Source organism: Helicoverpa zea, chromosome 4, assembly GCF_022581195.2.
Source record: "Helicoverpa zea isolate HzStark_Cry1AcR chromosome 4, ilHelZeax1.1, whole genome shotgun sequence".
In the NCBI taxonomy this organism is placed as follows: Eukaryota; Metazoa; Arthropoda; class Insecta; order Lepidoptera; family Noctuidae; genus Helicoverpa; species Helicoverpa zea.
The window spans coordinates 2,241,575-2,256,749 of record NC_061455.1 but is presented as its reverse complement, the minus strand read 5'-3'; the positions used below and the strand labels follow the sequence as shown (position 1 = coordinate 2,256,749).

General features: G+C 33.7%; 1 long non-coding RNA gene across 1 annotated transcript; it reads right to left on the bottom strand.

The window, feature by feature from the left end:
* Positions 1-6,989: 6,989 nt before the first annotated feature.
* On the bottom strand, positions 6,990-14,212 carry LOC124630079. Its single transcript, XR_006984373.1, has 2 exons — positions 10,417-14,212; positions 6,990-7,507 (listed from the first exon to the last, which is right to left on the bottom strand). It is a non-coding gene; the product is annotated as an uncharacterized LOC124630079 (long non-coding RNA).
* Positions 14,213-15,175: the final 963 nt, after the last annotated feature.

Below are 15,175 nucleotides of genomic sequence, written 5' to 3'. Positions count from 1 at the left end.
CGCCACTTCTCCCCAACTAAAACATATAGGAAGTGACGAAGGGCGGGTGTTTTTGGGGTCTCATGTAATTATGACGTCTTTATGCTTAAAGAAATAAAAACAACGAACAGATTTTTGCCTCCGAACATGTTCGTATTTTTGGCACAATTTGGTTAGCTTAAAAAGTCACTCAATTACACACTTTATCAGACGTTTAAGTGAAAGTAGCCATTACCATAAGACAAGTTGTAAAGACCTGACATTATGACATAAATATCTCACCTGTTTCTCTGCGATTATGCAGTCAGTGGTGACTGCAATCAGAATCTGGACTCATAATTTTATTCTCTTTGTTAATTGACTTTCGAATACCAAATCCACGTTATAAATAAGAAAGTCTGTATGTCTATTGGGTTTTCACGGCTTGAATCGTTTTGCATGAAAATGCAAAGGCATATAAAAATCCGAGGATATTTTGCAGAATATCAAACATAGGAAACAGCTAGTACCTACCTAAAATATATCTGCTGTCTTTAAGTCCGAATTTGGGTAAAACCGATTTCATTTTTTTTAGTTGTTATGTAAAAAACGGAAGGATTTACCGTTTTTTATGTGACAAGCAAACGAGGAGACGGATCGCATGATGGAAAGCGATTATCGCAGCCTATGGACACCTGCAACTTCAAGGCAACCTAATGTGTTGTCACCGTCAGCCTACTAATAAGGAGTCCGCTTTCTTGAAGATCTTATTGTTCTTTAAGTTTAAGAATGTTTAATTGTAGTTTGTCCTTCTGGTGATTCCCTACACATGAGCAGCATCGTTTGACCTGCACGCTGCGTACATATAGTCCGACGCTAAATATAGAAGTGAAGTGGCGAAGACCGCGGACCGGCCGCTCCTATCGCGGATTTTAACTTTTTTGTATGCGTTTGTGTAAAAACGCATGCTTGTGTGTTTTGTTGTCTGTATGTGGAACAGTAGGCTTTTGAGTCTTTGGTTATGTATCAGTTTGACTTTAGGGAAATTTTTTACAGTTTAACCCTTTAGATATTAGGAATACCTATATAGTTTGAGGTGGCACAGGGATCTTCCAATATAAGACTTTTTTTCCAAGATATATTCCTAGTCATACCTTCTGTTTTCTCCGATAGTAGATGTCAAGGGATGTAGTAATTTTGTGAGGTTTTATTAATAATCTGAGGACTACTAACGAGGGTATTTAGTATTTATCTTATTAAAAAGAAAAAATCTTCATATTTTAGAAACTTCATTGGATCAGGGAACCTAAACAGAAACTTAATTTAGTCGCTTAGCAACAAAGGTCCACTACTTACCCATCTTCATCTGCATTCACAACAAACAAAGGCATGATACACTCCAGGATAAATACACCTTTAATTAAATTAAAGTAAGAATTTCAAAAATCTGTCCTCATTTTCCTCAACATTACCAAACTAAATTAAATTATTTTTAATGGATTTTTAATAACAATAATTGGAATTTAAGTAATCCTTTGGATGTCTGCAGATGTTAAGCTCAAGCTGGCTTAGTCACTATTTCTGAGTAACCGCAGTGCAGTGAGTGGGTCGACGAACCGTCTCTTTGTAGATATTTTCCTTGTTTACTTACTCATAGCGATGCTGTTTGTAAGTACTTACTTAATTATTGTTTAAAGGTTCAGTTTTAATTAAGACAATATTCGGGTATTATAAAATGCAGTTAAGTAATTAAGACTACTCTCAAACCTCTTTCTTTCCGTCAGTAGATATAAAAAAACCGGCCAAGTGCGAGTCGGACTCGTGCACGAAGGGTTCCGTAAATTACAGTTAAATCAACCTATCTCAAAAACTATAAGAGATACTTTGATCAAACCAAAAATCGTTGAAAGAGTTAATTAGCATGCATCACCTCTATTTTTTTTAGAATTTTATACCCCGTAGTTATAAAAATAGAGGGGGGGGACATACTTTTTACGACTTTGAGAGCTGATATCTCAAAAACCGTTCACTTTAAGAAAAATGTTTTTTAGAAAACTTTATATCATTTTAAAAGACCTTTCCATTGATACCCCACACGGGTATGTACATCGAAAAAAAAAAATTCATCCCTCAGTTACATGTATGGGGGGCCCCACCCCCAATTCTTTTTTTTACTATTTAGTGTCATATTTTTGTAGCGGTTCATACAACACATATTCCCATCAAATTTCATCACTGTAGTACTTATAGTTTCCGAGTAAATCGGCTGTGACAGACGGACAGACGGACAGACGGACAGACGGACATGACGAAACTATAAGGGTTCCGTTTTTGCCATTTTGGCTACGGAACCCTAAAAATGTAGCTTCTGTCTTGGTCTGCCCTCTAACCTCTAGCTAGATGATGTTGTCCACGACAAAACCATTAATTTTTGTATTGCAAAGTATTGTAGCAAAGCATAACCTAATTCGCTTACTATGTTATGAATCTGAATATACCAATAGATTTTGTTCTATGTATGCACTGCCTGAAAGAAACAGCAACACAGCTTCGCGGCAATCATCTTAGGTAAAGGTATGAAATATTATAACCCATATTTCTCTCTTTATTTCCATTTTCCTTCCTTTATTTATAATACAGTAAAACAATCAATAACTGTTTTTCGAATAATTACTACAGGTGGTAAGTATTATTAGCTAGTGTTATAACACCTTTAAGAACTTATTTCCGAATATTCATTACTTACGTAGTAACTTAAGATTTTTATCTCAATACAGGCTAAGTCATGGCCTAGCAAAAAACTTAGGCGTTCTATCCACATCGTTAGTACTTGGAAATGACGTAAAAAGCCTAACCTTGATTGCTGGTAAAGCGATTTTCTACGGATTCTTTCTTAGTTCATTTTGATAGAATAAGAATAACGTCGTCGATTGAAAATATATTTGGAACGAATAGCTACTGGGTTATTTTAATATTGTCTGTCAATATCGATTGTGGCTTCAAAGAAGCGTTTTAAAACACAACTTATTAAGAAAATATAATAAAACACATTAATTTTCGTCCTTTACACCTATAAGTACTAAAGTCAGGTAAAATAATATCTTTGGTAAGTTCTTACTATTCAGTGGACTTCCAGTAGAGTTACCTATACAGCCAGTTTTTTTCAGTTCCAAAATCAAACGTCCTCAAATAGTCTTCTTCAAACCAAGAAGTCCAAACACTAAAGACGGGAAAGGTCGACGACATCTCTGACACGCCTGATCGCGGCAACCATTGTGATTCGCACATGTAAATTATATCCGCCAATTGACTTATATGGGTCACGATAATTTGAGGTTATGAAGCGGCCGTTCGTGGTGTCGCTAAATGTGAAATCTTTTTTAGGTTTTGGCAAAAGTTTGTTAACATTTTTCAGCGTTAATTTCTTTAAGAATAGTTTATAGATAAAAAATTCGATACTCTTCAATCATTGCATGCTTCTGCATAGGTATAAGAGATGATAATTGCTCAACATGTTCTTTCATACAACATGTGTTTATTTTATTATTTTTATTAGTAGAATTTTAGTATTAGAAGCTAATTTTAAGTTTTTAAATACAGTCCCTATTAAAGTTTACATATTCAACAAAAAAACAGTAATTGCTTACCTTTTTCAGATCTTTACCGTAACGAGGGCCACGCTGTGGGAACTAACCTCGTATAAGTCAAACATGTGAAAAATTTTGCACATAACCATGATTTATTATTTACTTAAATTAAATAATCCTTGAACTGTACTATATTAAATATTTATTTCTATACTAGTTTGTCAACGAACGGTTCTGCCCCGGAGTCTAGTTTTTTTTTGGTTATCATAATATTTGTACTAGGAAGCTAGGAGTTTGAGGTCACGTGGAGGATTCGCTATGATACTTCTTGGTGTTTGTTCTTCTATGAATACCCTAGTTCAAGGGAGTTTACTGTTTACTTTAGTTGGCTAGACTTGGTTGTTTGTGTTCGTATTATTTACTAATAGGTACCTACTCGTAGTCATAATAAACCTGCCTACTTGAAATGTTCATCGACAACTTTATACGTAGTATGGTAGAGACTTCAAGATTTCATTATCATTATCGAGCTGTGTCTAATTTTGGTCTACCATGATATGTCTAAGGCTTTCTTCTCTTGAAATCCTGAAGCCTCAATTCCAAGACTTTCGAGCATCGTGAAAGAAAAGTAATTTATCTTCTTCATTTATAATATTAGTAGGGATGATTAACTTGCCTGATATGATTTCATCAGCAAATTTTTATTCTTAATATTTTCTTTAATTAAACAAATATGGAGGTTCAAATACGTTATCGGTCAGTGAAATGAATAGACAGTAATCTTACACGTGCCGTTAGTCTAATCGAAAAACTTTTAGGTTACCGCAGTTATAATACTGTCCTACATATACGAGACATGAATATTTATCTTCAGTTAGACATCTACAGCGTTAGGCTTAGTCTTAGATGTGACTGAAATAAGTCTATTTTTATAGGGGTTTCTGTTATACGAACGCTATGTAGAGGTACGTAATCAAAGTAATTATTTAGTGGATATTTTTAATCATGAAATATACTACCTCATATTTTTATTTAAAGGCCGAATATTTAATTTTATTAAAGGTACACTTTAGGGCTGATATAATTTTTGTTCAATCTTATCAGCGTAGTTTTCACTCTTTCATCACCGTTTTCCCGTTAGTCAGAACTAGAGTCAATTTAAAGAAAATTAGAAGTAGCATATAACCTCATCCTCTGATAACAAGGAGTTCTATTCTTTACAATCAGGTCTGCCTCTTTTATGGGTAGTATATAGCTAGGCCCCACAGACATACTGAAGCCAGAGACGGATCAAGCAAGCGCAGGGTTCCTAGAAATAGCACGGGGCCCTTCAAGTAGTGAACTTCCAAATAGACTATCTAGAAACAGCGGTAAGTTCGGTTGTGCGGACCCCCCCCCCTATATCTAGAGCGCCCTTACGCCAGGGGCTCGTAACAATAACTACTTTTGAAATTATCATCCGGCACTGACTAAAGCAATAAATTCTAGTTTGGTCTACGAATTAGCAGGTTGTTCACGTAACCAGCGATACGGTCTATTACTAAAAAACTTGTAAACTTAAAGCGGAAGCATTAAATAGTAGGAAGCGCCAAAATTGAGGCTGACAGGGAAAAGTAGTTTCGTACACGACTTGCGTGTTGGATATTGTGTGTTCGAGTTATAGTACCTCACATTGCAGACTAAACAGTCGGCCGAGAGTTGGCCCGTTAGTTGGAAAAAATATTGTTTTAAGAAAATCGAGAATTCTACCAATAGGTATTTTAATTACCTGATTACCTGATCGTTGCAATTGGGGACTTTTACTGATCTCTATACTGATTTATGAGCCCGAACAAGGTATCGAGCGACTAAAAGTTTGTAGTGTGCTGATACTCTTATAAGGTCATATTGTATTTTCTATGCGTGTGCGCATTGGGAGCTGCCGAAGTTGGATGCTTTATGTGGTGGTTGCACACCACTATACAAGCCCAGTGTGGTGAGTATGAGCGAATCCTTTCAGCTTTGAGGAGGCAGCAGCCCATCAGGATAGGTTTAAGGCTGTGCGACGACCCATTGGGTGGAGGATCGGGTGATACGTAGGTAGTTTCAGGAAAGTCCAACAAAATTATTTTGATAATGCAGGTTCCTGATTGAATGCGAAATACGAATTTTCCAGACCTCTCATCAAATGAAAATTTATCAGAGTGACAGTCAAACACACTCGTACTAAAAATATTAGTCAGAATGAATACGTGATCGCCCCGTCATATAAAAACAAAAAGGGTGTGTCCGTTTGCATGATGTCATATAGAGACCTTTTTCAGGTTATCTTTTCAGGGAATACCGGAGCAGTATGAATTTACTTTTATCTGTTTTTCTATCTCTGCGATAGAGCTTATAATCTAGATGACCCAGTTTTGCTAAGGTTATGTGACAATACGGATATCCTATTTGATTATTTTTATAATATATTTGTTCTGCCTTTCCGCTGATCTCCAGAAAATCTGACAACTATTATAGTCTTACCAAAAAGTACCGCGATCATCAGTAACTGGGTTATGAAGGTCAGATAGACAGTCAGTCTATTTCTGAACTAAAAACTTCTTCACCTAAGTTCAAAAAACAATTGAATACGTAGATTAACTGTGCTACTAATTTCAATGTAATTAATTAACAAACATATATCAAGATCTGGAATGTTTTCTAAGAATTAAAGAAACCCGTACGTCAAAATTATTCAGTTATTCAACCCGTTCAACGGACTAATACACGATATATTTTTCTTTTAACCCTAAGCGTGCTTAAAAAACGGCTAACATCGTCCTCAGTCTGACTTTATAGGCAATCTTGTTTTCTTTTTCAAAATCTCATGGTGACCCGATCGGGCGATGGTCGAACGAATTCAAGCTGTCTATGTGTGCGTCTGTGTGTGTGGACACACAATTGATTGCGCATGTAGGCGTGACACTCCTCACAGGAGTCACTATTGTATTAATTGATGTTATAGTTTATGGATATGGTATTATGTTCCCAGTTTTAAACTTGAGAACTTGAGAAGACTTAATATAAGCCTGATTGGGGCTCTCACTAGAAACTATTTAAATTGCAGGCACTGTTTAATATTGCGTCCTACCAATAAAATGCCTAAGTAATGAGCTAGACCTAAGTATTTGTAGGTAATCTTTGTCAGTGTAAAACAGAAATCAAGAAACATGTTCTAATGCCATAAACTGAGTGTAATTAGTTAGTGTTTTATTCAAAGATAACTCGCATTGGAGTCTAGACATTTTCCAAGAATGTGTAAATCGATTTTACAGCTATTCAGCGCATTCCGATAGTTACTGAAGGAACGCCTGTAATTAAAAATATCTCGCCACAGATTTTGTAGACTTGGCATCTTTTCATTAGATCAAAATAAATTTATGAGGCTATTAAAAATGTAGTCAAAATAAATAAAACACCAAATTACAGTAAAACATATAATATTTATTTACAATGTTTTTCTATACAACGCCTTCGCTAAACAAAGTTCATTTACCGCCAAAAAGTTTGATTGTACCTAATTGTATAAATAAAAAGCTACAATTTACACAACTCATTGAATTCTATACAACATTAAACAATGTTAATTCAGGTCAGTGTTCCTAAAACAATGCGGCAACCGTCCGGTCGGAACAAGCGGCGATGCCGTATCGTATCATTACACTTGATTCATGCATCCTTGTGAAGAGTCGATGAACTTGTGCGCGAAATTGGCAAACGAGACTGGAGGCGCGCGTCGGATACCGAGCGCGAACAACGGACGGGCTCAAGCGTTGTTTGATATACATCGCTGTGTTTGACCAGCGATAGTTCGGTGTGCACATACATAGCCAGTAATGTATGTGGTGTGGTCCGCTACACTCGGTGGTGGTGAGGTGAAATCGCTTGTCGTGGTGCCAGGGTTGTCTCGAGCACAAGGTCGAGTGGTCCGACGCCCACCGCTATAAATACACGCAGACATGCAAAAATGTGATACATAAACATTTATGTGCCCTAATATGTGTGGATATGCGAACATTTGATTCGTCTCGAATAGTTGGGATTTGATTGGGAACGATGACATCTTAGGACATTCAGTACATGTGTTGTTGCCAATTGTTATCTAGTTATAATCGGACGGCCTCGTAAAGAGCAATGTTTTAACCTTCAGTGAAAGAATGCTTGAAAGATAGGTTCGGGGAATTACTACGAATTTAATTTATAAAAAAAACAAAAGAAAATAACGTTATTTTTTTATATCTACTCTTAAACTTAACTTAATCTGGGTATATTTTCAAGAATATAATTTGATTCTACAGATTGTTTGAAATAATTTAACTTAACAGTCATAAATAACGGCCTATTTACCATCTAAACAGTAGTACATTTAGGTCATTACTTCCTTCAACAGTTTTTGTATTAGCAAACAGGAAAAATACTAATACAATAGACTACAGACTAGTTTCAATGTCGGCTAAGCGTGGGGCCTCATTTTATAGGTTTTCAGCGCGGCAACACTGGCCGAAATAAAAACTTTTTGTTCATTTTGTGAATGGAATACGTAGAACATTTAAATGGTGACTCTTTTCATAGAGTGAGTAGCCATAAAAGTGTTATTTGAATTTAGAATGATGTTTATGGAGGGAAATAGCAAAAATGGACGGTTGGACATAGTTTGAAAGGTGAATTCTTTGTTAATAAAATCTATCATCTGCTTAGATTTTTTCCTTACTATGTTGGGGTCGGCTTCCAGTCTAATCGAACTACAGCTTAGTACCAATTTTACAAGGAGCGACTGCCTATCTGATCTCCTCAACCTAGTAGCACGGGCAATCCAACACCCTTAGGTAAGACTGGTTGTCAGACTTACTGGCTTCTGACTTAGTCAATAAAATCAGAATGAACTAAAATAAACAGTGGATACTCCTTCAAAAAACAGATGAGTCGATTTACCTATAAATAATTGAAGTATTTTAAGAAAGCCAGCAATAATATTGATTTACGATTAAAAAAATATATTTCCTTCTATGATGATGATGATGATGAATGACGCCAATCTATAGTATTTTGTAATGTAGACTCAAATTATAAGCACACTGCAGACTAAACAGTCGGCCGACAGTTGGCCCGATGATGGTTGGAATAAAATATTTTTTTAAGAAAATCGTGAATTCAATCAAACTTTTTAGTTTTATACCAGATATGTAATGTGTGTACTGCTATTCATTTTTAGTTTTTATCAAGAGACCGATGAAACTGTCGGCTGACTGAAAAGTCTCCGGTGTGCTACTCTTTAATCAGGTTTAGGTAAATAATGCTTGCTTGTACATATTAATTTCTGACGTAAATTGGCGTATGAACTAAAACTACTAGGAAATTAAGTGTCATAAACCTCAATTGGGAAATGTAGTCACGTAATTTTAGGTTGTTTGTTTAATATTAATAAGTACTACCTGTAAAGGAAAATTCTTTCATATTTATAATTTTCACAAATATTTTTAGTGATTACTTGAGTCATAAGCGTAATGTCTACTTTATCTTTAGTATTTATAGAAATGTATATAATTTTCTTTTGTTTTTCTACTTTTTACATTTTTATTAGTATTTTATTGTCCTATATAGTTTTTTCCCGGTCACCAATCAATCCTTTAAAATATTTTTTTCAAAAAATACTTTCTAGACTTTGCTGCCGCGCATATAATCGCTAACTGAAAGCAATTAGAATTTGACCTAAAAATTGAATCCGCTTGGATTGCTACAGCCGATGCTAAATTACCTATTAATTGTAAAAATAATTATTATGTACAATCAGCAACAAAAGTCCATTACCATAATCAAAATAATAAAATAGATATATATGTATTAAAATTAGCCGTAATTGTATGTAACAACACTAGTATTCAGCTACATCTGGCTAGACTGGAAGCCGACCCCAACATAGTTGGGAAAAGGCACGGCAGATGATGATGATATGGGTAACAACTACGGAATAAGATAATCTGGACATATATAAATTATAAAAGATTTTAGTGTTTTAGGTGCCACAGAAGCTCAAAAGATTTTAGTGTTCTAGGTATCACAGAAGTTCAAAAGATTTTAGTGTTTTAGGAATAACAGAACTTCTAAATATTTTTTTGTTTTAGGTCTCACAGAATCCGGGCTGCAGGATTGTTCGAAAGAGTTTTTAGCCAGTAAGAGTCTGACACTCCCTCACTCACCGCTGCTGCACCCACAGCGGGAGGGGTCATTTGATGATATTTGAACAAAAAGAAGGTATCACAGAATCCTAAAATATTGCGTTTCAGTATTTTGTAATTTTGATTGTGTTAATGGACTTTTGTAGCTGACTATACTTGATAAGAGCTCAATACGTCGCTGTCGTGACCTAACATGACGTATATTTTGATATAACAACGCGAATAAACTTAGGGTCAATAAACTATACCTCTAGATATTTTTGAACAGTATTTTGGATATTCATTGAAACTTTGTACTGTCTGTGTGACCCGAGAATCTTGTCTCAAAAATCCTTGCCAGTACCTACTTAAGCTAAGCGTCCACTTGTCGGTATCGTACGCAACGCACATCTTGTTTGAGTTTCTATATAAATAATACTACGATCCGTTGCGTGCGTTGCGTCCGTTGCGTACGATACCGACAAGTGGACGCTTAGCTTTAGGGTGATATTTTACCTACCTATTAAACCTACCTACCTATTTAGCTACCTGTTTACCTACCTATTAAACCTTTTTATAAGCATTAAGAAAATGTCACTAATTTATCCAAAGAATGGGGAGTGGCTTCGGAAAAGAATATGCCTGGTTGTTTTTATTTATAATTAGAAAAGTCTTTGGACTTTGGATAGCCTTACCTTGGATACGGAAGATGCTAAGTTTTACTAAGTGCCCAGCAGTGGCAGCAGTAGACGCCTCTCACCGGATTTTCACCTCTCTTGTCTTCTGTGTTTGGCTCCAAACCCTTGTTGCCGTCACTCGTTATTTTTTCTAGGATGAAGCATGAGCCAGTAGACCGTCATCACCGAACCTTGATATGGATCCTGCAAAGATGATGTCACTTCCCCAAAGAAATAAAGATTCATGAAGGTGATGATGAAAGGTCATAATGAGTGTTAGCATCTGCTTCCGTTAAAGAATAAGTCTTTTCATTTTCAGTCCAGTCCAGCATATCAAGCTTTTCCAATCTATATAATTTTCCGAACAATATTGTATCTTATACTTTAGGGATAAAGTTTAAATTAAATATATTGTAGTAACTTGATGTGCTAGTGTCTAGTCTTTACCAAACATTGCTACTTTTGGTGCGGAAATGAAAAACATTGTTATGCCTCAAAACTCAAAAAGATAAAAAAGTTAAAAATAAAATAATAAGGAAATCAATATAAATAGATAAAATAATTATTATCTTGACATTTATCATGCATTATAAAAAACTGATGTGGCTATATTAAGTGCTTACACGGAATTGCGTCAAAATTAATTTATTGGGCCTATTTCAAAGCGTGCCATTAATATTCAGGTTTTGGCAACATAAATTAATTATTTACTGACGCTGGTAATGTGATAACATTTTTATATTTTTTTAGATTTGCTATTAAACCAGTTATTTCACAAATTAGTAGTGGTAGGCTCTATTTTATAGTTAATCGTAATTGAAGGTTGAGGTGGACTTATAAAAAAGAAATAGTAATTTAGTTTTGATGACCTTACCTAGGTACATATTACAATTTTTCCAAACTGGACGATTTTCATATTCCTGCTTCTTACTGATTCTGCCCAAAATAAGTAGAATTTAGAACCTGTTGAAAAATCAGAACACCCTGGCACAAAAATATCAAGTATCTACAAAATTTTACAAAATATTATCTATTTATACAAAATAATATATAAATTAAACATACATATTTATGTTGTTATTGATCATAATATTTTATGAATTATATTATGAAATACAGCTATCAAAATTTCTATCATTTTTATTAAGTTATTATGTTATATTAAAATCACATTAATTTATTTATTAATAAAAAAAAATGTTATAGACAGTAATGGCATCAGATCAATAAAAAGTGTGTATCGTAGCTTTACGTTTAAAAAAAAACTCGAAAACTTTAATTAATGATTCTTCACAGTTTCTGATACATGATCAAAAAAATTATCATCATCTGCCGTGTCAAAAAAGTATGTATCAGATATTTTTATACCAAGATATAAATTATAATAACACTTTTTTTATAATTTGTCAGTGTTCAATTGACCCGCAATATGTTTTTTGACATCGTAACAGACTCTGGTTGGACATTTTATTGAATTAAAATAACAGACAATGACGTTATTTAGTTTGTACATTAATAATATTTTTTCATTATTTTACTTTATATTAAATCATGAAATTATTTGTATTTTGTCAGCTGATAAACAATGTAAGTATGTAACTAGTACTTAAATACTTGAATTAAAGAAAAGCTTTTTTTTTTCTTACTTTTAAATCTCTTTTTCATAATTAAATAAATGATTCAAAATAACTTAATAACTACTTAGCTAAATTAAACTAACTAAACCAAAGAGAAGACAATTATTTTTACCAACACAAACACAGACACATAAATTATAAGTAATGCTAGATGTGACAACAACAGATTGACGTAGTATGCAAAGCAAATGATGTTGTATTGTCTAACAAGACGAAGCGTCCAAATTACGTTATATTTATTTCGTAATACACTTCGAATTTAGTATTAGTACTTATAGAAATTCTGAATAATGTAAGTTTCTTAGACTCAAGTTCACCGGTCACAGAATCCGTTTTTCTTTCTTAAAACAACTTTTAATTCGAAAATTGTATAATTTTTTACAAACAGTTGTCAGTGAACTTGGGACTCGGTAGGTAAATAGAGTTTTGGAAAAGGTATACTTAATTAAAATATAACATTTTTTATTCCAGATACTATATAGTAACCAACCAACAGAAGTTTGAGTGAAAATATGCATAGACTATAACTTAGGTATGTGTCTTTAAATATAGGACCTAAAAGTATGACAACTACTTAATTCAAATGTGTATTTAAAATATTTAGAAAAAAGAACTCATATACAATCTTATTTTCAAGTACACATAACACACAACATCAAAGAACGCTAAAAGCAAAAGCTTATCACAAAGCCAACAGCCCAGTTATCTGCGCGCACGCCGGACGGACAAGGTCGTGGCGACCAAAACGTTACCCTAGCGAGACGGCGACGACCGCCCGACGTCTGTGCCCAGACGCAGGTAGCTTGTGTTACAGTGATGTGCTAAACTTGGGCCTTTTTAAAAATTTTCAGTTTTTCCATCTAACGTGATATTTTAAGATTTCTAAGATGATACTAACTAAGAATACTATAATTTCTAGAAATCTTTTGACTTACAGTAAAACAATAGTATAATACTTACTTAATAATTAATATTGTGAACTATTTTATATAAGCGTTAATTATAGCTAAGATTTAAATCATGTTTTTATTAAAAAAAAAATGAATCTATGGACCATAGTTTGGAACCTATTTTAATCCCTAAATAATAGTAAATTGGATCTTTATTCCTAGCAACGAAAAGCAATAGAAATAACTTCTGTTGCTAGACTAGGCGTTGCGTTTATTAGCAACAAGCAAGTCAATGAACCTGATTTATAATGTCAAATAACAAAGAACTGCACTTAGTGCATCTAGATAGCGCAGTGAATTATAGTCTGTTAAAGTTATATTATTATTGTGATAAGTACAATAACAATAACAGTATTACTATTTAAATAAATGTACATAGAGTTTTCGCCAAACTTTTGACGTATATATTTTATGTAGCAATTTTGGGTGCAATCTATAAAGCAGATGACATTAGAATTCTGATGCAAAAGACAGGATTCATTTGTGAAATAGGCATTAAAACATAACCGTGTATGTGTATAGTGCCTAAGTAAAGCTAATATATATAGTAAATACAAAATTACATTATTTTCTTTATATAAATACATTTAAATTTTAACAATTTTCATTTCATTCCATGTCAGAGGCCGTCAGGCGGTTTTAAAAAATCTTTGACACTAGATTAAGTGATTAAACCAGTAGCTCACTCGGTAGGGAGAAGATTTCATAATAGAGATATAGTCCGGTATACATAAAAAACGTGTTATTCCTTTAAAAAAAAAGGCACGCGTAAGCGCCATTTCTATTTGCATATCAAAAACATTTTACAAAAAGTTGCCAAACTCATTTGCAGACGCTTAAACTATTGATAATAGTCAAAATTTACATAAAGTTTTTAGGTTTTGAAAGAGGATACCATAAAAATTCAGTCCTTTGACGTCATTGATTTTCAATAATCTAAAAGTATATTAATTAATTAGGCCTATCTGTATTGTAATGTGGCTCTAAATATCTCAATAATTTTGTTTATAATAAGTTACCTAATCTAGATATGTATAAATATACGGATCTTCCAAATTGGACTATAGCTATGTACGCACGTTCACAAACCAGTTCTAGATTTTTTTATCCTACATCTGTGGTATTCATCCATTATTTTATATTTTTTTGCAAGAAAGAATAAAATTAAGAATATTTTTTCTTTATAATTATTCTTAATATGTTACAAACCAGATTATTATACTAGAAACCTGACGTCTATGCTAAACGACAGTAATTTTCCACAACAATTAGAGAAACTTACCAAAACGAGTTGTAATTTATAGTTTTATTTATACACTTATTATTATAATTACATATATACAGTTACAGTTACAGGCGTTACAGCCTTTTTATCGTCCCACTGCTGGGCACAGGCCTCCTCTCACACGGAGAAGGATTGAGCGTTTATCACCACGCTTGCTCAATGCGGGTTGGTGATATCAGATTTAATAGTCCAGGTTTCCTTAAGATGTTTTCCTTCACCTTTTTGTTAGCCATTGGTGTCCAAGATATACTTAGAAAGTACATACAAACTTAGAAAAGTTGTAGGTATTGTAAAAGTTGTATAATTATAATAAAGATGTTTTTTTTTGTCTGAACCCTAATGGCTCTGAAACTACTGAAATGATTTGAAAGAATCTTTTACTGTTGGAAAGCTACCCACTACATATTTTATCCCGGTACTGGCAGTAATTCCCACGAGACGCGAGTGAAACCGCTGGAAAACGGCTCCTCTTTACTACTTTAGTATAGATAATTCAAACACATTTTTAAATTGTTTTAATTAGGCCTATAAAAGCTCTTTTGAAACGTCAAGCTACATTTATATAGGTATTCCAAAATTATTAATATCGAAAGGGAAATTGCGGTGTATTTTGTGTGCCATTTTACGCCTACTACCTAATAATATCTATAATGTTTTAAGATTAACAGGGGCCCGATTCTCCTAAGTTAATAATGTCAAAATCGAATAGAAATCGAATAGTAATATGATCGCAATAGCAGTTTTAACCATATCGGGCATTCTGCTACTAAGTAATAAAAGACCAATCGTATTCGATTGACATTTGATTGATGTGCGATTGGTCTGCTATTTTGGTGATTTTGGTCTATACGGTAGTTTGCTTTACAATCATTTTGCAATCGTAAATCATTTGCAGACAAAATGAT